General features: G+C 43.6%; 1 protein-coding gene and 1 long non-coding RNA gene across 3 annotated transcripts in view; one reads left to right on the top strand and one right to left on the bottom strand.

The window, feature by feature from the left end:
• Positions 1–7,591: 7,591 nt before the first annotated feature.
• The window catches only part of myocd (myocardin), a 109,354-nt gene continuing 92,707 nt past the window's right edge, over positions 7,592–24,238 (top strand). For both annotated transcript variants that reach the window (XM_087178329.1, XM_087178327.1), the window contains exons 1-2: positions 7,592–7,669; positions 21,585–21,642. The gene's annotated coding sequence lies outside the window, so the exon portion shown is untranslated. The remainder of the gene's footprint in view (positions 7,670–21,584; positions 21,643–24,238) is intronic.
• Positions 20,859–24,238, bottom strand: part of LOC147818186 (uncharacterized) — a 12,357-nt gene continuing 8,977 nt past the window's right edge. The window contains exon 3 of the long non-coding RNA XR_015438235.1: positions 20,859–20,929. This is a non-coding gene — a long non-coding RNA (uncharacterized LOC147818186). The remainder of the gene's footprint in view (positions 20,930–24,238) is intronic.

Here is a 24,238-nt window from a genome sequence, read left to right as displayed (position 1 = left end):
CCCCCCCCCCCCACCCCGGTAATAAACATCTTATAAAAGTTATATATTTTTCTGTTAGGCCAACCCCATGTTATCCAGCTGAGATACTGCACACGCCTTGAACCCAAAAAAAAAAAAGGCAATGTGTCATGTCAGCATTGTGTTTTTTTTTCATATTCTTTTTCCGAACATGAAAACAGATGCTTAGAGCTGTTGACCTTCAGATAACCATAAAAACATCATTGTGCTTCAACTGATACGAGCAGTTGGAAAACAAATGAAATATTTAGTTTGCTGTTGTAATTGAACATTTCTGCGTTGCGTATTTGTATTATATTCATATTTAAATGCTGCAGGTGGAAATTCACTTTGATGTGAAAGCGCCTGTGTTAAGACCGGTGGCTGCATTTCACTACAGAACGTGCGGTCCTGTTATTGTTCTCCCGTCGGCCCGTGTTTTGTGCTGTTGGTAGATTTAGTCTGTTTTTGTAAAACACACATTCCTCCGTCTGTGTTTGGGACAGAAAAAAGCTGTAGGAAGTTGTTATAGCTGGGAGGCTTTTAAAGGTAAGTCAACCTAAACAGGGGTTCTGTTAAACAGGGTACATCAGCTGTGTGTGTGTGCGGACCAGAGAGGGAGTGTGTGTCGGGGGCTGAAGAGGCTACGCTTTGTCAGTTTAAGGAGAATGAGTAATATATTCACTCTGCGATGATTCATAGCTCTGTGCCTCCGAACGGACTGAGCAAAAAGAACCACAATGAGAAATGATATAATTCTTGACCTTCGCGGTAATCATGTAACACGTCGAGGGCTCAGCTGTAAGCTTAAACCCCGTGCTCTGGGCCGAGGGGAGCTTTCCGAGACAAATGGTATGAATTTGCTTGCAGTCATTAGAGCACATTGTCGACTGGGATGACATACTGTGGAGCCCGGCTAGTCCCGACCCCCGGTCCTAAATCAAATGACCAGCTCTCCTGCGAAAGAATGTGCTCTGTCTTTGCCACTGGAAGAAGAGACTGGGCTCAGACTGAGAGTTTAATGGTTTAGACAACTGTGGGTAGTTTATAGGGATGATTGAAAAGGTTCCGGCTGCTCCCTGCTTCTTCTTCTTCTTCTTCTTCTTCTTCTTCTTTTTTTTTTTCTCCAGGTTTTCCCCTCCGATTTCAAGGGGGAAAGTATGAAAAACAAAACAACACATTCTCTCCCTTCCTCTTACTCTCCCCCTGCTAGCATGCACACCCCCGTAGAGAGCGCACCAGAGGCGTCCAACAGAAACACCAAACAGAAATAGAGCTGCTATTTCAGTCTGAACTGGCTGTTATTTTTAGAAAAAGTGACATGCTCTACGTTGAATTACAACATCATAAGGTCATTCCATACCACCTTTTTTTTTTTTTTCAGCCCTCCAGCCTCCAGCCTGTGAGTCACCACAAAGTATGTGGTGACGTTACTGCAAACCATCCGCCCCAATGTTCTGATCAAAAATTTGATATTCAGCTCATTGACCTGATTCAATCATAGGGGGCAACTCTTACTATCCACAGAAATCTGCTTCTAGTTTAAACAGATGGTTTGATATCGCCGACCGACAGGTGAAAGTCTGATCGGGATGCTTGTTATGTTTATCCAGCCCCCCCCCCCATCATGGAGCGGCTCCATGACGTTCCTCCTGCCTCTGACAGCACATCATAACATTTGTTTGCAGCATGTGAATGAAATGTAGTGCAAACATGTAAGAGGATAATGTGTCTGTAGGTATGCCAGGCTGAGACATAATGAAACATGCAAAAAAACAAAACACATGCTTCCAATTTCTTACTCACTCCGGCGCTTCATCCAACCGGTGATGTAGTTGGAAATGAAAAAGGTGGGTAATCTCCCAAACTTGGTAGGTGATCACCACGAGGGGAAAACGTCGCTAATAAACAACAGGACGTCCAAAGAATCATTTATACTGCACATCTCTAAAATCCTCATCTTTTCAGAGGAAATCATAAAACTGTACAAGGATTAAAAAGACTGCTTAAAAATATATATGTAACATTAAATGAGGTAAAAGACGTTACAATCAAAGGCAAGACTATAAACCATGTTTGAACAAGTGGCTATAAAAGATAATAATGAATACCCCACGATAAGTTCCTCTGGCAGAAACTTCTACCGTCCACAGGCCTTCAGTCTTAACTGTCTGAAAGAAACTAAGTTATATGAATATTGAACATTGTTTGTTGTTTGTTGTTTGTCATTGCTCAGTAAAACTTGTGAAGCTGCGGCGACAGTACGTCAGTCGATCAGTCAGCCACTTCGGTCTACACTGAGATATCTCAACTGCCATGGTGCTGCCATAACATTATGTAAAGACATTCATGATCCTATAAGGGGATGAACCCACTGACTAGTGATCCTCTGATATTTCATCTAGTGCCACCAGCAGGTCGGAGTCAGCTTTACTTATCCAATGAAAAATCTAATAGCACAAACTTAGATGTTGATGCTGGCGTCCGCTGTCAACATCCAGAGACAGATGCTTCATGGTTCCAGGTCGTCCGTCCAATTCTCTTGAACGAGAGAATCTCATATGGAAGGATTTCTTCAGATTGGTCACAAACATTCACCTGGACTCAAGGACTAAGTCAAGACCTTAACGAGGTCAGGATCGGTGTGACTTCGCGGTTGTAGGCGTCAGCCCAAGCAATTGGTACATGATGTCACCGTCATACAGAAGTGCTTCTATGGCTACTACGTCCATGTGCGGCTGTGGCATCACGTACCGATCCTCAGTATTATTTTAGACCTCAGCAGTAAGACCTACTGTGCTTGAGCTTCAGAGATGATCAGGAAAACGCAGCTTGAGTGAACGGCACTGCACTACTTGATCAATAAAAGAACGTTCCTACTCAAAAGCTATGTTAGCACTAAGCTACTGAGAAATATAGTTAAACTATTGACACCACTACTGCCCAACACTGGTTTATAATTTATTAAAGTTAGAACTGTGTTACCAAACAAAAATACAGACTCCTGCAAAATATAAATAATTATAAGTTTATGGATAAAATAACACAAATGCCCACAGTTGACGGTTGACCTGGGAAACACTCTCCCCGCCACATCCCATGACCCTAAAACTCCCGTTTTGGTTGTACGGCATCTGTTGTCTTAATAATCAATGTGATGAGAATACAAGTTATGATAAATAAGACACTTCTTTAAACATCTGAAGGCGTATCATTGGCTCCCTTTCCAGTCTTATTATCTTTCCAGTGAAACGACTGGTTTCATACAAGCGAAAGAAATGACCATTTAAAGTAAGTTTACTCACGAGATGAGGAGTAATCGGGTCAAGGTCAGACGATCCCTCATCCAAGATGTTAAAAAAGAATTGTGTGCTTTGTTTACCCAGGAGAGATAGGGAACTATTGTCATCGTCCAGGGAAATAATCTAAATTTAATCTAAATACTTAAAAACAAATCCGTTGAACCCCGGACTTTCTTCCCATAGAAATCTGGTGAAAGAGACCCCGGTATCATTTCTGACGAACCATACGAGGTTCCTAAAGACAGCACAGCCGGACATCCGAGCCCAAATACCGGCATTAGGAACCAAGGCAAGAAGAAGTTTAGCCTTGAGGTGGTGGGTGGATGTGTAGGGTGTCCCACCTTCATCAGTCTTTATTCTGTAAGTGTTTTAGTTGCCTAACCTTAACCATATTTCATTTAGCCTAAACATGATCTGTCCTGAACCATAACCTTCAAAAGATCCCGTCAATTAACTCAGTTCAGGGTTTTACAGAATTGTCCAATATCAAAGCGACTGATTTCCAAGTGGCCCAAACTTACCTTTTCGGTTTGTTGTTTTATATTTTGAAAGCGCTTCTGTTAAAGTTTCACAAAAGTCCTCGGTCCTCTCAAAACTGAACTTTACTGAGTGTGGAGCTAAGACAAAAAAGACCTTTTAATATACCTGCTTTGGAATATGTGCTCCTGTATTTATGATGGCTACCTGCATCCATTGCTCTTAAACTTACTTCCTGGTGTCAGTTCTACGAAGGGAAAACAGAGCAGAATCATCCATTTGGTAAAATAAAAAAGCCCCTTATGTGTTAGCTATGAATGAAGCTAGCCATGGCCCATCGACAGTCTACTTAACCCATTTATACCGGATGCTGCGTAGCGCAACATTGTTGATTCCTCGTCCTACGCTGCAACCGGCGGGAGGGGCAATGTTGCGCTACGCAGCATCCGGTATAAATGGGTTAAGAGCATCTCAACCCCAACCAGTCCAGTACCTTTAAGTGCGGTTGAGTTCAACCTACACAATCTGCCGGACTGTCAAAACCCCAGACAGGTCGAGGCAGGATGCAGCGGAAGACGCGGCAGCTACGTTAACAGTGATGCACCTCATGGGTCTCAAGGAGGCGGCACCCAGGGGTCCTGCAGGGCACCTTTGAGAAGCGGCTCGACTAGACTAAAAACCTCCACACATTTCCTACTGATCATTCCCCCAACAGCGAGCACAGTTCGAACCGTCACAGGAACCCTCATGTTGTAGAGATGGAATGACAGTCATGTTCGCATTGAGGAGGAAATAAGGGATGTAAAGCAGAGATGAAAAAGAGAGGAAATAGTGTAAATATACACATAGAAATGAGATGAAATACAACAAGGATGTTGTTTTGTTAGGTTGCTGAAATTGCTTGAGGGAGCATGTGTTAATTCCACTGGCATGTTTTCCAGCGAAGTCTCTGGTCACATGGGTCCACATCAACAAACCAAATACTTTTTACAGTAATGTTTTTCATGAGTTAAAGGCCAATGAATGTTAAACAAAGCTGGACGACATGTTGTCCTCGACACTGGAATAACAGCAGCGCGTGTGGGCGAGAAGCTGAGAAAGTCATTTTTGTGAGACAGCGATATAATTTAAGATTAGTTTAATTTTCCAGATTTCAGTTGCACTACATGGCAGTTATTCAGCACAGAAACATGGACCATGTTACAGCAGGAACAAGAGGATCATTAATAACTCCTAAAAGCAAAGAAAATTTACACAGGACAACTTTGAAATGGTCTGGAGTTGTATTTCTCCTCTCTTTGTTGCTGCACCTCAACCACACCCTGCAGCAGTCGGCCTGCACCACTGCTGGGATACTAGAGATACTACTGACTGAAGATAAACAGGCGTACCATAATCAGGCAGATGAGTTTACAGACAGAGAGGTAGCTGCTACACACAAGGGACAATAAATAGATGAACTGATAAGGAGCTGGAGACAACGGCGGGTTTACAGATGTAAAACAGGAGGATGAAAGTCTGGGGACATCTGGTGGGCAGGTGAAGAACAGCAGGTTCTGTAATGGAAATACTGAATTTCAAATGGTAATCCCTTGCACTGATCTTTACTAACAAAGTAATCACATTACTGTAATTATAAGTGCAGTGCTGCCTTCAAGCCATCTTCCTAACTGTCAGAGTTATGACTCAAAGGCATGAAAATGATATTTACCGCATCACGCTTCATTTTAATCTGTTAGAAAACGTCACAGAATAAAATGAAAAACCCGACAAAACATCTTGAATGTCAGTGGTATAATGTAACTAGACCCGTGTTCTCCAGGTACTAATACTAGTGTATTACTCTTTACTGGAGTAATACACTGGTGTACACTGCTGCTGTACCGTGTTTCAGAGGGAAACACTCATGATGAAATGCGTCCTTTTTAAGTTAACACAGCTGAAGCTCTCTGCTCAGTCTCGCCCAGTTCATTTGTATTTGTTACTGTAGGTTGTTATACAACACATAAAACATGAATACAGCTTTGAGTAATTACAGTGTTTCTGACAACACTTGAAGGCAGCATCTTTCGCCTCTCATTCCAGTGGCATTATGTGTTTTCCAAAGAAACCGCTGGTCATTTGGGTCAACAACAGCAACAGAGATGACTATTTATAGTAAACTTGCTCATGAGATGAGCCACTCACATCAGTTGAAATAGTTTCAGAGTGATCATTTAATAACGCTTTTTGTTAACATTAATGTGATGGGGGCTAATTCCAGGCCAGGGGATTCTCCGCTATCCCCTAAATACTCAAATGTTTTCTCTGTATCTTGTGTCGTGGACTCTCATTTCCTCCTCCTCCTCCATAACTGTCAGCGGAGCCCCGCTCTCCTGCTTCCAGCCCGGCAACCACGTTTCACTTCAGGCTTTATACACGTTTGATAGATGGAGATAAAACACTATTTAAACCTTTACATGTAATGTGGTAATGTGGCAACTGTAGGAAGTGACAGGCCATTTTACTACTGAATACTTTCACTATGAGGCAGATTTTGGCAAGAAGCAAGTAGCACATTTACACTTTTTCCCTCAGGCTGCATCCCGTGGGGGAGCAGCGAGGTCACGGGGAAAGTAATAAAGCATTTCCTTCATTTCATATTTTAATAGGCATTAAAAATAGAAATTGTAAAAAGATAAATAATCTGTAAGACTTTGATAAAACCACGCTAAACGGTCCCAATTGGCCAAGCTCTCTGATTGGCTGGAGAGCTAACCAGTCAGGTTTTTGTGTCACAGGCTAAATGACGAAGCTAATAGATAAGCTAATAGGAAAAGGAAAAGCAGCTGGAAAAACAAAAAATGGAAATTGAAGAAGGAATCCAACTATTTCTTCACATTCTATTATTTATTCATGAATTAATAAATGTATTATTTATGTATAAATGGTTTATTTAATGAGATTTTATGCTGTTTTTGTAAATCCATTTTTAAATCTGAAGTATTTATTGATGGATTAATTAGTTTGTTCAGTCCGTCTTTCCAGACGCTTGAAATCTGTAAACGGGTGTAAGAATTAGAATTATTACAAAGCCTTTATTGCCACTGTCGAACTCTGCATAGCAACAAAAAGACACAGATAAATTCTAATATAATAAGATAAATAATATAAAAAGAAAATATGCATCATATTGCGCAATAATAAATAATATATAAATGAAGTATTGCGCCTGAGTAGAGAGCAGTGTGAGATGATCAGAAACCTGTGTAACAGGAAAATGATTGTTTTCATTATAATAATTATTATTTTATGTCTTTTATTAACGAGCTGACAGAGAGAGATGAGCTATGACACCAGCAGGACGCCCCACATGAGAATCATTAACGGGAAATTAAACAGGGATGTGAGTGACGCAAAGATCCCGAATATGATCCAAAAATTAACAACATCCTCAGACTCAACACCAGGACAGTAGTGTGCGTTTAAACTGTCTCAGTGATGATGTCTTCACTTTCATGGGTGTGTCATTATCACTCTTCCAGGAGACGCTCAGCTATTTCCATTGATAGCGACGCTGGCAGCAGCAGCAGCAGCAGCGGCAGCAACAGCAGGAAGGAAGTCACTGTCAGATCTGCATTATGCAAAGCAGCGTGGTGGCAGGCCGTGTGCTTTGCATGCTTTACAGTTGGTGGATGTGGGAGCAGGCAGGCGGGCGGCAGTGGCGTTGGCGGCGGGTGTGAGGACACTCACTTCTCTCCTCCTGGGGTAATTACTGTGCAGGAAATTGGACGTGAAATTTTCCTCACGTATCTGAAGTGAGTTATGGACGGAGCCTACAGTAGTGAAGTAAATTAAAACAAGTGAATCCAATTACTGTTTATGGAAAGCAGCTGCCCAGGCAGCATATGTTGGTGAGTGAAACTATGAGACTAATGTTGAGGTTCAGAGCTTTACTTGTCTGTATAACACACAGGAACATGGAGCGACGAGCCAAGACGCGTTTGACAGACCTCGCGCCGTGTGCTGTGTTTTGTGGAAACTGTGATATTGTGGGAGCAGATCTGAGGAGCTGAAGTCCATCGTCTTTCTTCTTCTGTCCCGGTTAACTCACTCTTCACCAGGGTACTCTGATGTCATAACAATACGATAACTCGCCTCTATGGATTTACAGAAAAACATAGTTAGTGTTTGCTTTCAGTCGTGTACAAACCCGCTTATCCGTGTGTTTATTTACGTACACTGAATCAATTCATCTGTGATACAGCCAACAGTCATGTACTGGATAAGCTTTAGTTTCAAAACATTTGGATTTAATTATCATGGGGATATGATATCCAAACAATCTGGTTTCTTCCATTAATAACATGATTGCGGTGCATGGCAGTGCGAGCTCAGGCCGCAGCGTTTTCATATATTTTCGTGGATTTGGAACTTGTTTACTTACTATTATGGGCATGGGGCAAAACCCAATTTAGAGTAATGACACAGTTTACGTTTCGGAGTTTTAAAAGCTCTCTGCGAGGAAGTGTCCCGGTCTCACAGCCTGCAGTATCCCAGCTAGAAAACAAACATTACCCGTGTGATTTTTCCAGAATAAAAGAATTCTCGCTCGCTCTTTCAGGTCAGCGCAGTCGACACGAGGAAAAGGAAACGGGCCAAAAGCTTTTGTGCGACTGATAAGTGAAGTGCTGTACATTAAGGAAACTTAAGGCCACAGCAGTGTGTTGCCCCACAGATAAAGCACTACAGAGCGAGATGTGCTATTAATAGGCATTAACTGTGGTGCAGGGTCTGAGGTAGAGGCTCTCCAGTGTTTTTCCTCCTCCTTCACATTACACTGTTGGACAGCAGTGTTCGTTTTGGCACCTGATTCTGATTTAGTTCAAGTCTTGTAATGTGCGTTAGCTTCAGCCACTTTTTAGTCTTTTTGTTCTGGACTCAACGACTCAAGTTCTTGTCATTGAAATGTTAATCTCATTTTCATCATCAGCTGTTGCCGTCTTTGATGTGAACGGTTACTATGGCTGCAGGTGTTGTGCTCGTGTTGTGAGGTTTGTGGAAAAAGGTTTTTTTATTTAATTTTTCCACTTGTTTAAACCAGACTGGTGTTTACATTCACCGAGCTCACGTCAGTCTGCAGCAACACAATACACTCGTTCCTTCTCTGAGTCCGTGTGAGATCGAGCCGTCGTTGTTGCAGCTACCTGAGCTCGCTCACCCCTTCGTCCAGAGAGTGAGAGTGAAGCTGATGGAGATGAGCAGACAGCAACATGTCATCAGGACACAGTGTGTCTGTGACGCAGAGCGACAGAGAATTGTTTGACATAACGATAGATGTTAAATGTTTTCGGTCTGTGACTGAAGTGAGAGGTGGTCATGTGACAGTCATGGAGGTATTACAACCTGCAGGAGGTGACGTCACACTGTCGCAGCAGCAGACACTCCTGCTACAGCTCCTCTGAGAGAGAGGGATAGAATTAAAATACAATTAAATACAGTAAAATGCAAAAATAGAGATTACACAAGTATAAAGTGGAAATGAGGAAGCAGATGAATCTAAATAAAGATAATATATGGACATATGTTCCCTTGTGCAGCGGCGCTGTATGAGTCTCTGGTGATGATGATGATGATGATGATGAAGTTATACATTGTATTTGAGTTAATTTCAGTATCATGTTTGAACTCCAGTCAAATGAGTGTTTATGTTGAATCTCTCGTCCATCAGAGCGAAGTTCTCGTAGTTCATGAGCCTCATTGTTCACCGTCTGGATTTAGCAACGAAAAACATTGGAGAGCGTTAAAGGAAACCTCGGGTTTATTGGTTTCATAGATTTGGACGTAGGTTGTGACGGCGTTATTTTATATTCTCACTGAGTCGTTTTAATCTGTCCGCAAACACATTTCATCAAAGCTTTTATTCACTTTTTACTTTAATTATTGTATTTTCATCTTGAGAAATGAAAATGTTAGTGTGTACAAGCAACATGTGTGTGTGTGTGTGTGTGTGTGTGTGTGTGTGTGTGTGTGTGTGTGTGTGTGTGTGTTTGCATCCTCCATCTTTTCCATCGGAGCCTGGGATCCAGAGGAGACCTGGAGTCACTGGAGTCGAGCCGAATATGTCACTTCCGTAGTTTTAACCTTGAACATACGTTTGAGAAAAGCCGGCGTGTTGGTCTGAGCAGATTACAGCCGCAGCAGCCGCAGCACAGTGTCGACTTTCACTGGGAGGCAGATCATTCAAATGGCAGGAGACAAATCATTTAAATAGGTCGGCTGTGTTGTCAGTTGTTAGAGCTCAGGCTGAGTGCTGAGCTCGTGTTTCAAAGAGCTCTCCTCTCTAATCTCCATCATCAGTATCTGTTGGTCACCTTAACCTGCTGACTCCAGCATCTTGTTTATGTCACTTTATGGCTCCTTTATATCAAGGTCTTTGTTTTCCAGTCCTGTAGCTGGTCTGACGTCTCAGCTGCTCTGGTCCTACAGTTGGTCCTCTAATCTCCCTCTGATAACTCTCTCTCTGTAGTTTCCCTCTCTCATGTTCACTTAACACTCACACGTGTTGATGTTTCCTCTTCTTCTCTGCATCAGTCTGGCAGTGTGTGGGTCGCTGTAAAGCCCCACATGCAAACAACATGGTATTCATGGGAACGCTCCGTGTCATTTGGATCGCCTGTCAGTGACATCACATCCTCTATGATCCCGTGTCGGTGTGTTTGTCTGACAGAAGCTCAACATTGATTTTATCTATTTTTTAAGCCACATTCACTTTTTCACACCTCAGTGGTTTTCAGCTCATTATTTGAACCAGATGATTTTAGTCATCGGACGTCTGGACCTGAAGTCATCAGAGGAACAAGCTGAGGAAATGTTCGACAGCTCAGCTCCCAGCTGCTGGAGGCGTTTTATGTCCGCTGAACTGTGTCGGTGAATCACTGATTTTTAATCTGAAGCAGCTTTATTCAGTGTTTCTGCTTGTTTTAATCCCCTGGTCTGTTTGTTGTGGAGAGGACGACACCTCTGTGGATAATTCAGCTGCTGGTAAAAACCTCCTGAACATCTGGATCATAAGTTATCAGAAAAACAATCGAAACAAAGGTTAGCGGAAGTCAAAGCTTGAGACGTCCCGCGTCCTCCGTACGGCGTCGCTGAAACGCTTTAAATGTGAATCTGTTTTATTCAGTGTTTCTACTGGTTTTCATCCCCTGGTCTGTTTGTTGTGGAGAGGACGACACCTCTGTGGATAAAGGTAAAAACCTCCTGAACCAGAAGACACTGAAGGAATCCAAACCTCACAAATATCAATTGTGGTGAAGACTACAACTCCCATGATTCCACACTGCTTCACAATGTCAAAAAAAAGGCCGTCTTTTGTTATTGTTTCGATTGACAGAGGCAGAAGTTACAGACTGTGGTGGCAGCAGAAAACTAAGTGTGACAAATACAAAAAACTTTTTTTTTTTAAATTAAAGGACCTATATGTAAGTTTTTGTTATTGCTACATAGCTAGCATTAGCATCAACAGCTGTTCACTCACCAGTCTAGAATAAACGTTGTGGGTTCAGCATCAAACTTCATTCCTTTACTCCCCAACAGCTGTCTTGCTTTGAGTCTATTTCTATCACTTCTTTTCTTGTGCTGTAGTTAGCATGCTAACCAGCTAGCCCCGGCCCGATACTGAGTCACCGACGCTCTTGGCACGATGATGCTAATGTTGGTTGTGTAGCATTTGCAAAACTGACAAATAGCTCCTTTAAACCAAAACAACGTGCACGGCCAAATACCACCGACGACAAGCTACGACAGAGTTTTGTGATGTGACCATTAAAGATTTATGGCATGTACATGTAGCTGGTTAAACTGTGGTCAGTCGGGGCGGCTGGGAGCTTCACGCCCTCCGTTTCACCTCTCACTGACAGTCCATGCAGCTGAATGCCACACAGCCTGGCTGCATGTTACTGCCTTTCTCATGAATTAGGACTTGGACACATCCGACCACATGTGTCCAATTAGAGTTCCAGTAAACTGAATTGGCGCACACATCCTACATAATTTGTGTTGTTGAAATGCAGCCTATGGGTTTTCCTATGATGTCTAATTACATTGTAAGACACGAGTAATTGCAATAATAAGTAATGTGTTTAGATTATGCAGAAGTCAGTCCAGATGTAAAACATCTGTTTTGATCCTGCAGTTGTGCTTTTGTTACTTTACATGGTATTGTGAGAGCTGCTGTCAGGTCTGCTCATATCTCTTATGTAAAATTCAGGCTGTAGGAGCGTATGCATGTGCTAATGGCCACATCTCTCCTGCACCTCCCCATACGTATTGTAAATTCAAAGTGAAATGAATTGCATTGTCCCATGTAAAGCAGGGAGTGCTTTTGGCATGTTGGCAGGATGGAGGCACACAGTAGCAGGATTGTACCGAGAGAGAGAGAGAGAGAGAGAGACAGAGAGATATGAGGGCTTCAGATCTCCTGACTCAGCGAGCGCCGCGTCACGTACGAGCCGACGCATGGAGCGTATAGGCGAGAGGATGCCACCTGCCCGGTCAAGTAAAAACATGGGGGTGGGGGGTTGGAAAGAATGACTCCCATGATCAACAGCAGGGAAACAAGAAGAGCACAGACTAGAAGAAGGTTTATGGATTCAGCAGCAGGACAGGGAGGGAGAGTAATGATATCAAACTAGAGATAATCCGCACAAAGCAGCACTGACCTGAGCTCAGCTTCTGCAGCCGTACAGGTATGTCCTAACTGATGTTGAAAGCTTTTCTTTTTTTAGCTATTTCACCCGTTTGTTTCTAATCAAAGCATTTGCAATTAAAGCTTTTTTTTTTAATATCTAAATGACAGTGAGGATGAGCGGCGGCCGTCTGGTGCCTAATATGGGCGTCGACCTCCGATCGAAGAGGTCAGATTTTGAAAAATTTGGAGCGAAGCATCAAAAAGCCCCGGAGATAAAGTTACAGACAGATCTGGCAGGTTAAGCAACACCTTTGCAAACTTTAATGAGTTTATTCTGCTGCTGTGCGCAAAATGGTTTTAAGATGTCATTATGAATTCTTGCGGCGGAATCTGTCTGATACTTTGGTGGGTTTGTGACACGGCTTAAAGGGATTGAGTTCATGAGACGTAATCCACCGAGATGCCTTCAAGTCTTTTAACCTTTTTCGCAAACCCCCCCCCCCCCCCACATTCATACCTGTGCAGGGTGCTCGCTTGCTGCTGCAGCCCTGCTCTGACTTCAAAGGCTCAGATGTGGAGTAACGCTGCAGCAGATGACAGTTAGTGCAGGAAATAGATTGTGTGAGGATCAATACAGTCGGCTCCATTTACTCTCCAATCATTCAGGTTTAACGAGAAACAGACACTGTTTGTCTGAAAACCTCACAAGTTTGTGAATAAATCTCTCTGTGTTGTTGTGATCAGGATCCAGCTACTGCTCATCACAGGCCATTAAACATAAACTTAACTCTGTGAAATGAGCGCGAGCAGCTGCACGACCGGGACACGATGATGGATCAGTCCACACTTCATGTGGTCGGTACATCCGTCCAACTGTCTGGAATATTTCAATGATGCAACTTCAGAATGAAACTCTGTGATGTGAAGATGTTTCCCTGAAAGTGAAAGTAACTTTCTTCATCCTCACTTTAAGTTTTAAGTCTGTATCAGAAGGGTCTTTTTTAAATAGTATTTCTAGCCGCCATTGTTATGTGTCCGTGCCAGCGACAGCTGGGGACAGAGGTGTTACAGGTCGTCCGTCTGTCCCATTCTGGGAAACGTGATATCTCAGTCACGCCTTTGGGGAATTTCCTCCGATTTAGCACAAATTTTCATTTGGACCATAAGATAAACTGATTACATTTTCGTGGTCATAGGTCAAAGGTCACTGTGACCTCACTTAACATAGTTTTGGATTTGTGAACACGACGTTTCGGGAACTCGTCAAAAGAATCCCCTCAAATTTGGCACGAATGTCCATTTGGACTCAAAGATGAACTGGTGAGATGGAAGACAGATAGAAGGTCGAAGGTCAAGAAAATGTCTCCAAATATGGCAGATACATTCACTTGGACTCGAAGATGGACTTTTCAAAGTTCAAGGTTTGACCCCACATTCCTGTGAGTGCGATCTCTCAGGAACGCCACTTAGACTGACGCCCTGTACGTGTTGCACCTGGGTCTAACTTTTACGTCTAGTATGAAGCAGGTGTAAAGTCAGACCAGTATCCATGGTAACAAAAACGGGGAAAATATTAATCACACAACCAAGAAGAAAAACAGAATAAATAATGAAAGCACGTTAAGATGAGAGTCATATTGCACATATTTGTGTTATTGGATTATATATTTTATATGAATATTTTATTGTAAAGTTTTTCTGTTTATATTTAAGCTGTCTGACCTGCAGGACTTGCTTTTGCTTTATCTTTCTTTATATTTCTTCTTCTTACTATATTTATTGTCATGAACTGAAACACCAAAGTGAATTTCTCGTGTGTGAAAAACAATTTGGCGACAAACCTGATTCCGATTCTGATTCTCCTCTGTGATTGGACAAAACCCACCGGACGCAGTCGTAGCCATGACAACCGTCAGTCACGTCTGGTGCACTCTGTGTAAGGTTAAGACCTAGTTTTTCCCGCCCTGCTGGTGCGCTCTGCTCCAGAGGGTTAAGTCGTGAAATGTTTGCACGGCACCTGGAAGGTAAATGTGTGGATGGATTTTTCTTTCTTTATCTGACACCATTTCCTTCCTTAAACGTGTTTATCTCTTGGTGTTGTCTCTAAACGTGTTTGTTATCTCTTCCAGCAGCTTTGTATTAAACAGTGACGCCGCTTTTAAAGCATTTCTGGCGTGATGGTAAAATGACTTTGCTCTCTTCTTAACGTGAGAGTGGATCAATGGGACGGTTCTGGATCCCCACTCTGATGCACTTGTACTTGTGATTGTTAGTGTTTAAGATTTGGCGTCACAGGAATGTTACCCGACCATCTGGCCACGGTTAAATTCACGGCACTGATGAAGATCACATCTGCTGCAAACACATATACAGTGTTTGCAATAGGATGCAGTGTTTACAGAAAGGCTTTTTAATGGCCGGTGAGTCCGATCAGATTCAGAGTCTCTGTGAAAAGCAGTGATGGAGTGACGAGCTGTTATTTTTCTATAACTTGTGTTATCTGGTTTCTGGCGTCGCTCTCCGAGCCTGATTAGACGTTGGGTGTTGTAATGCAACCTTTGTTGAAGAATGTAATGATCTCACACATCAAGCAGATGTTCTCAATCAATACTTGTTGATGTGAAAGCCCATTAGTTCGCTAATTACATTTGCATAAACATTTCACCGTTTCATATTTACTATGCTAAATTGGTTTTCACACAGAGTTTACACACAGTGGCCCTCAAGTGCTCACACATGTTTGGTGTAAATACTGTTGGGCCTAAGTGACAATGTATACACACACACATGTACAGCCAATCACATGCTACATGTGTGTGTATTCATGGCCACACACACGCACACACACACACACACACACACACACACACACGTACACAAACAGAATATCAGCAGCATCCCGCCCTAAACAGCTTGCATTCCCCTGCGATGACTCAGAGCAAACAAACATTTATCTGCCTCTCTGGCAAACCAACAGTGCGGCGCTGGTGTTTGTTTGGTGGACACCCCGGCCTCGTGTAAACAGACCATTGAACTGTGTTTAATGAAAGGTATGATTTAGACATGTTAAGAGGGGTTTTTTTCCTGCACAGCCACAGTTTAGAGCGTCTACATTTCAGTGGTTTGGCTGCTTGTCACAGGGAGCTACAGATAATTAACTAATTGCTGAGCTGGCGGGACGGAGGGAGGGACCCGGTGCGATGAATGCACCCTCTGGCGGCCACGCTGGAGGTCCTCAGCTTCTGAGTCACGACGGACTGTGAGCGGTGGTGTGTCGGAGGTGCGCTGGTATGCTTTCATCTGAACGCAGAGGTTCTGTCTGTGCGCCGACTGACCCGAATTATTTCACCAAATGAATCAGCAGCTGCTCGTGGGACGGGGACCATGTCAGTGAGCTGGTTGGTCATGGAGGGGGAAAGCTTCTCTCTTGGGGGAGGGGTGGGGGGTGGGCGTCCTGCCAGGGGGTCGAGTCACTCATACTGTTTGGAGCTTTAAGGACCAGCAGTGACGGTTCAGTTGGAGATGTGGGTTCACTATGCTAGTAGCGGCTAATGGAGCGTCGAGCTTCCAGCCACATTTGTATTTACAGTTAATATTTACAGGAAGTTGAGTCGATCCCATCCGTTCATGTGCAGTTTGTCTTTATGCTAATTAAACCAATTATTTTGAATATTTTATAGCTACTTAAGCAACAGGCTGCGGCGGCGTCGTACCTGCGACAGCACGTCAGTCCTTCGTTCAGTTCTACCAACGCCGCATTAATTAACAGTAATGAGCGACGACAGATTCTGATTTGTTTGTTTATTTCATCATTTATTCGGCCACACCGACACAAACGTCCTCCTGACCTGCACAGTGACACTAGCTTGCTACGCTGTCGACACGTTACCTCAGGTGTGTCCAGGCTTCTTCCCTTCATCCTCTTCTGACGTCATTTAATTCAAATGTTATTTCTGGAAATATTTTCATCTTTGTTCGTCACAATCTGAGATAGATGATAATAGTCTTTAATCTGAGGCCCCCGGTCCAACCCTGTGTTCCGCCATCTTCTTTTTCACGTTAACATGTCTGAGCAGGAAAAGTCCAGGTGCAGTTTATAACAATAATTAATGACTGCTGCATTCCACTTAGGTGTATCAGCTCCAGCAGCCTGAGTTTGCACATGCTGTTTCACTGACACGTCGTCCCGGGACACGTCAGTGGATCAGAGCCATTGTTGATGTTATTAGTTACACCTGTCCAGTCAGAGCGCCTGCTGCGTACTTCACAGTCTCTCTGAGAGGCGAGTGCACAAAAAAGAACCCAGCTAGAATCACCTCCTCGTGGTCGTATCCCTCCGCCACTCCAGGTCACATCCCTGTTTGTCCTCAGTTGTATGAGGTTATATTTTTTGTGTGAAGTCTTGACTTATGAAAACCACGTTGCACAGGTGCTCGTGCATGAATGTCCGGTACATTTAAGGGTCCTGGTTTTGGGGGATTGGAAGCTAAAGCGTAACCGTCAGCTAACTTACTGAGTTTAAATATTTACACTCTCGTTACATTTCGTCACATTTAATTGTCACGTTACATTTAAAGGAACATTTTACAATATTCTCCTCTGAGGTTTCTCCAAAGACTGTACGTTAAAGTCTGGAAACCAGACTGCTCATGTTTACCAATCACAACCATTTATCTGCAGTGGCGTGGGTTTGATACGATGACTGACAGAGGAGCAACACGGAGGCATTTTCTGCCGCCTGCTGAATTGTGATTAAATGAACTGGATGTTATATTTTCTCTAAAAGAACAACAACAGTTGTTGATATAAAGATGTGTTTGCTGCCCTACTGTCAGGGTACATCAGTGACATCACAGGTTGCGTTGCTCTGATTGGTTGTAGGTCTGTCCAGCTGCATCCAGAGGTATTTTGTTCTGCGACTGTTGATTACTCCCCTTGGAAACTGGAAATGGATTTATACCAGGCCGTGTAAGTTTACTGACATTATCAGGGTGATATGTAATAAGAGGGTTAAACTCTCCATGGCCGGTTTCCTGTCAAACAAGCGCGTGTTGTGATGTGAAGATAACGTCCCTCGCTCCAGCCTCCCTCCAATCCCACAAACACTCGTCTGGTTGTTTTATATTCATATTCTCCGGCTGACCTCTGTGATGACGGGACACGCTGCTCCCAGTAGATTCCAGTACTGTACACACTGAAGCGAGGTATGAAGTCTGGTTTCACTTGTGTTCATTTTTTATATGTATTAAGCCTTCATCGTTCGTCACCTCGCACATACCTTTAGGAGAGTGTGCGGCGCGTCACGCTCTCCTCTCGTAACTGGTTTGTATTATTGTGCGTCCAGATATGACAGCGGCTCAGGGACAGAGAGCGGCGGAGAGCTCTGGAAAGTGTTTCAAGTGCACAAAGTGTAAATGTAGAGGAGATTGAACAAGTTTCTGTGCTCTCATCACGTGTTGTGAGAAAGGGGTCCCAGGATGAAGGATCGATTCTTCTGTTTCACACTCGTCCTCCTCTGTCTTTGACCCCGACAGTCCTCTGACCCTTGGCGGAAGGTCCTTGGAAGCAGCACTGGCCCTCCGTGTGCTCGCCGCTCGGATTAATGGCTGTTTTGGCAACATATGAGCTCATGGGTAATTGGCCCGAGGTGATGTTTCCCGTTGAATGCTACCTGGTTCTTTTGTGGTCGCCGTCGCGGTCGGTCGCTCCCCCTGCCACTAAGACTGGTAATTGAGCAGCACTTTCGTGACACCGGCTGTGAACCGCGGTGAGGAAATTATATGTTTCCTCAAAGTGTCATAGGAGAGAATGACGGGGACGGGGAGGCCATGTTGTATCTGTTTTAATGTCTTTGAGGACTCAGAAAATAAGTCAAACAGCTTTTTACCTTATTTTAACTTCCGTCTGTCAGTTTAAATGTTGTTAGAGAGGAAATCAGATGACGTCCGTGCAGCAGTAAAATTCCCCTCAGTCTCCCTTTGCATTTAAATGAGAACAAGTCGAGAGCTCGTCATTCCTCACCTGTCCACCAGATGACCTCAGAGTCATCTGCTCTCTGTCAGTCACCTGATCCCGCTCCTTCCTGCACACCTGTCCCAGACTTACCTCATTAGGAGTCATTCCCACCTGTTCCTTTTCTCCTGTTCCAGACGGTTTTTCCTCTCACCTGTGTGTACACCTGCTTTACTTCATACCTTGTTGTTAGAATATAAGTCTAGAAACTGACCCTTGACTGTAGTAAATCTTTGCTGTGGCACAGAACTGAAAACTTAAACTGCATTTGAGTCTTTCTCCGAAAGCTTTTCTGCAGATGAAGACCTGCCTTGGAAAAAGCTAGTAAGTGGACCTTGAGTTAAAGGTGGCCTTGAGTTTATCCAAAGTTATGTTTGTTTAAAGTTATTTTTTTGGAGAGAGATGGGATGATACTATGAAAAATATTGCACATGATGGGAAATCTCATTTTATTTATATATGATATATTGATAAATTTGACATTATTGAATATCGGCAGACAAGATAAAACAACACAGGGAGCCACACACAGAAACACATCTTTACATCTGAAGAGCTTTGACAACTCCTTTCCTCTGATGAACAGCATCCCCTACACACACACACACACACACACACACACACAATAATTAAATTACTGCATCCACAAAAACACACATCAGTATCGCCGAACCCGACCAGAAAAACCTCCTGCGCAGAAGCACCAGAGTGCGACCGCTCCGTGGTAATGAGAGAGCCGTGATGTTTGGGTACACGATGTGCCTGTAATAATAATCTGAGGCGGAAGAGGTCTCGGGTTCTCCCGGTCTGAATCCTCTCGGTCTAACTCTGCCTTAAGCAGCGTGCGTACATAGATCAAAATAACAAGGCTGAAAAAGACCAAAGTAAAACTGTCAAAGAGTGAGCAATGGTCTGGATGAATGGGCATGGAAGAGGCTGTGAATTCTTCCACTGGGTAATGGCTTTGTTGTTTGTATCCTGGAACAGAATGTACATGAAATCCATCACTCAGGGGGAAAAGTTAGATATGAATAAATGTGTATGATCCCAAAAAGGCCGAAGTTTTCCTTTTTGAAACGTCACTGCTCCTGGACGTCAGGAGGAATAATTTCCTCTTGGACCTGGAGGTGAGAGAAGATGCTCTCTGTCCTCATCATTACAAAGAGATAATGAGAATTAGAGGGTTTTGCTGTTGTTGTTGGCTCTTTCTAACCAAACACTTGATGCTGGCATTAGAGTAGCCGGGAGCAACGGCATGACTTCATGTCAGCGTCATTTCCCTGGAAAGGTTTTGTAGTCCTCTTATCACATGGGAAAGAATTATGTTTATTAAACTGCGCAGACGGGAGCTGTTTCTTCAGTGATTCAGCAACTTAATGAAGCACTATACATCATGAAATATAGGTTGTTATTGCACCGTTCAGTCACGGTGATTCTATGTGAAACCATGAGTCCAGCTGATGAAAAACAATACGTCTTAATTCATCTCAGTCTCTCTCAGCTTATTGGGAGATTTATATCTGCTGACCTCCGGTTCTTCTTCCAAGGAACATAAAAGAATATGCATGCTGGGAGCGTGTGTGAGTGTCTTCGTCTTTGTGTGTTTTTGTGTTTGCTTGTGCAAGATAATAAAATCAGATGGCTTGCAAAGCCCTCAAGTAACTAAGTTCACACCTATGCAAACAAGCTGGCCCTTAGCTAGCATCACCCTCACTTTGTTTCCCCTCTTTAAATGTCTGATATCACTCTGGAGCACTTGGCTCCACATGGTTCGGCTCCGAGGTGCAGAAAATCAAGTCTTCTTCGGTGAACTGGAATGTGCCCATTTCCCCGTCGTACCCTCTCCCAGATCCCAGTGGGATTGACAGAGCTGTTGGCGCTCTGTGAGATCCACATTAACTGTGTGAACATTCTTGTCGTGCTATTCCTGTGTATTTATTGGCTGCTTGATTACATGCATCTTGGCAGTTTGTTGCCCGGGCCAGAGGAAAAAAAAACAGAAAAAACCCCAGAGAAAACAGGAGATCACGTCCAAGCATCATGATCCACAGGAACCGTTGGAGCTTTCAGCGGCTGTGCTTCGACGCTTTGACGGACTGTCAATCAAAAGGGAGAAAGATGGAAGATGAAACAGATGGAGCTCGTTTGAAACCAGGGAGGCTTCTAATCTCTTGTCCTTCCTGTTTACTTTCAGTAGAAGAGAATATTAGAAACACCTCTCAGTATCATCAGAGACGGTCGTATGACACATGTCCCGCCCAAGTGTCAACCTCGGGAGCTGAAACATGAAGCTGCAGTTCCTCTAACGGCCACTAGAGTCTGGCTCCAACAGTGAGTCAGTCCCCATAGACTCCCATGTTAAAGTGTCCAACTTTACAGCAGAAATAAACATGTTTACAGCCTGGTACAAAAACTGTTTTGGTCTCTAGAGCTAATTTCCTCCTTCATGACACCTGTTTATATAACTCACCTGTTTACATTTTATTAAGGACTAAAGTTATGGAGGATTGAGGGCGTGGCCTCTTTGAGTGACAGGTGGGTGAGCATACGCTTGCCACAAACCAACATGCTTTAAAGTCTCATCTCCACACATGCTCCACCTCTTTTTCCATTTTTGGATTAGCCGGGAGTTAGGGGCGGAGTCAGGCTCTGCCAAGATGGCAACGGTGGAGCAGCTCACTCTGAGCTTCAGAAACCTATGGGTGACATCACAGAGGCGACGCCCATCTTTATTGACAGTCTCCCACCCATCCCCCAAAACAGCCAATCTTCTGCTTTGTAACAGCCGTTATGAAGCTAATCATGTTGTTGCACTTGTGCACGGTTGGTGTCATGAAACCTTGTGCGTGCGTAGTCGAAGTACAACGTGGAAAAAATGGTGTTTTCAAACCTTATTTTAGGGCAAAGTCACCAAAGTTTTTATCAGATTTGACTGGTGACTCTGTACAAGCAGCTTTCATGACCATTGAAAGTAAAGTTAAGACTCTCCCTGTTCATTTAGAGAGGAGCCTGGTCTTGTTTATTTTCCAAGATGGCTGCCGGGTGGCGCACAGGTGGAGCTACTAATGACTGAGTGTGTGGCTGTCGTGTTTAACATCATCATCACTGTGTATCTCCTCTAACAGGTGGACGACACTGGGCTGCGGCTTCAAACAGGAACTCAGTGACATCAGTGAAGAGCAGGTAAGATTTCAGCCTCACATGTGACTGATAATATTTATTTTAGTGCATTTGTGTGGTTGCAACTGATGGTGTGACCGATGCTGAGAGAGATATCCTGGAGGACATTATGATTTATATTCATACGACGACTGTTCTGTGTTTTAACGACTTATAAGTCAAGTGTAACTCAAGCTCTTTCTTCATGGGTCATTTTGTTTCCACTAGGACTGAATGATGTAGATAAACAAATCACACTGTGGTTATTTTGGCAGATGTTGCGACATGAGTCACAATTTCAGTTTTTGCATTTGATGTTCACTTGAAAATTGTTTTAAAATTATGATGAAGGGATTTTTGTTGAGTCTCTTACCAACATCTATCTATCTATCTATCTATTGTGCAGTCGCCATTTAGCACAGTGCTGTCTGAACATCAGCTGATTCTTTGATTTGCAACAACAAAATATATATTTACACGTACTTGTACAGGTGAAAACTTGGCTCAGTATTCCCACGCAGTCCCACAGCGTTGTCTCTCAGCAGGAGAACGCTGAGGTCACGATGTTCTTTAAACCTCGAGTGTGTTTACTTTTAAACGAATCAGACAAACAAATTCTGGGCCAGTTACTCACCCTGCTGCTGGAAATGAAATTTATTTGCGAGAGAGATGTTGTTGACGTTTCCTGGCATCGAGTGTCCTGCTCATCACGGTCTGCTGGGGGTGAGACATTAATGCCTGAATAAAAGCACCATGAGGTGTAGAAAATGCTCAACATCTTCAGTAGTTTTAACACTGCGGATCCCCAGTCCTCCTGAATGCACCACATGGGCCTGAATCAGTTTAAATGTCTTAGTTCGGCCCCAGTGTGACTGATAACTCCACCTGTCGTCCTTCAGTGGCTCCATCTGAAACTTTTAATGTTAATTTTTTCTATAACGCTCATATTTTACACTGAAACCTTCCACTGGGACCATAACTCTCAGTGGAAACAACTTTATTACCCAGAGATCATCTTGTTTTCCCATAGTCACCATTCGGTCCCACGTGAAATCCACTAACATTTATACAGAAGAAAAGCTCCGACACTCGTGTAACGTCTCAGGATGATGATTTTATGGCTGCTCTGCAGGGATTTCAACATTACTGGCCCTCATGAAAAGTGACTATGTACATTTTTCCACCCCATAAAAGTTCCCTCCCAAAATACCACGCTACATATCAATCTGCAGGAGCTGCTGCGTTGAGTCTGCCTCTCGGTAGCGGCTCGGCGGGGGCCTCCAGTGAGCGTTACCTGCTCCGTGTTGTGCCTTTTGTCTGTGCGAGAGAGAGTTCATGGTTGTGACATTTACTGCGGCCTGTCACAGAGAGGCTCATGGGGCCTTTTTACTGTCATGGGGCTTATTTCCAAATGCTCTCGTGTGTCAGGAGACCTGCAACATCAAACTAGTGTCACTCAAACATCCCTCTGGTTTCTGTACGTGGATTTTATGTTAGTTTTTTTCTTTTTTCATTTTCCTTGAAAGATGGCTCGCAGATAAGCAGCATGTATGAGACTCTCACACACACACACACGCACACACACCTTATACGACCACCTCGTCTTACCTCATCCTGCGTTTAGAGGCTCTTCGGATCTCTGACCTCGGAGCAGTCGATGCCTTTTACTGACAGATTACTCCGTTTACAACTTCCTCCGGGTCAGAGGTCAAACGGAGGTCACGCTGCTGTTCCCAGAGCAGTATACCAAAGCCGTACAGCCGCATCGTGAGAGACTCTTTTTGAATAACAAATTCTGAAGAAGACAAAAAAAAAAAAAAATCATAAGATCACAGCATTTCTGAATCTTAGAAGGGATTAACATCTGAGGATATCTCTGCTTTCTTTAATTCCTCTGCTCGGGGTGAATTGCTTGACCCATGATGGAGGGGAGGACTCGCTGTCAGTGATGCCCGTCAGCGTGGAATGGGTTGAAGGGATCAGAGAAATGAGTGAGAGCTAGCTGGTGGATTTTAGGGCGCTTAGGAGTCTTTACCAATTTCTTTTTTTCTGGTTAAAATTTCCCTATATAGCAAACGAAAGCTCCAGCTGCCTCTTTCACTTACACATGAAATAATGCCCATACATTAGGAGCAGTCGTTCTCCACGTCCCGTTCAGTGATACTCAAGAGGAAAGATATTTTATTTTTAGCCTCGTCACGGGAACGTGTGCAGCTTTTACATTCGTGTAGGGATTCGTGGGTTCGTTGGTAGTTTCTAATACTGATACAAAACCCTGCTGTGGATCATTTGCATTATTTGATAAGTCAGAGAAATGCTGAAGACGTATGTTTTTACTTTGTGGGAGAGGAAGTAAGAGAAGGATCCTCGGTGCCAGTCGAGCTCCCAGGTGAATCGCAGGTTCTGCGGCCTGACTTCCTGACCCGTGAATTATGCAAAAAATAAAAAAAAGACAAGATACAAGACGTACCAAGTCAAGAGGGAGCGGAGTAATGAAGTTCAGGTGGTGGGATAAAGCCTCGTCTTCTCGTACTGCCTCCGGGCTGTGGGAGAGAGCAGAGACGGGAGGCTGAGTGTAGAACAAAGTGTTTCGGTTCTGATGCCCGTAAATTCCCCCCCC

This window comes from Seriola lalandi, unplaced genomic scaffold, assembly GCF_002814215.2.
Source record: "Seriola lalandi dorsalis isolate HSWRI2012SDOR001 ecotype SW California unplaced genomic scaffold, Sedor1 jcf7180002054683, whole genome shotgun sequence".
Classification (NCBI taxonomy): domain Eukaryota; kingdom Metazoa; phylum Chordata; class Actinopteri; order Carangiformes; family Carangidae; genus Seriola; species Seriola lalandi.
Note: the sequence above shows the minus strand (reverse complement) of the source record. Positions and strands in the feature narration are given on the sequence as shown.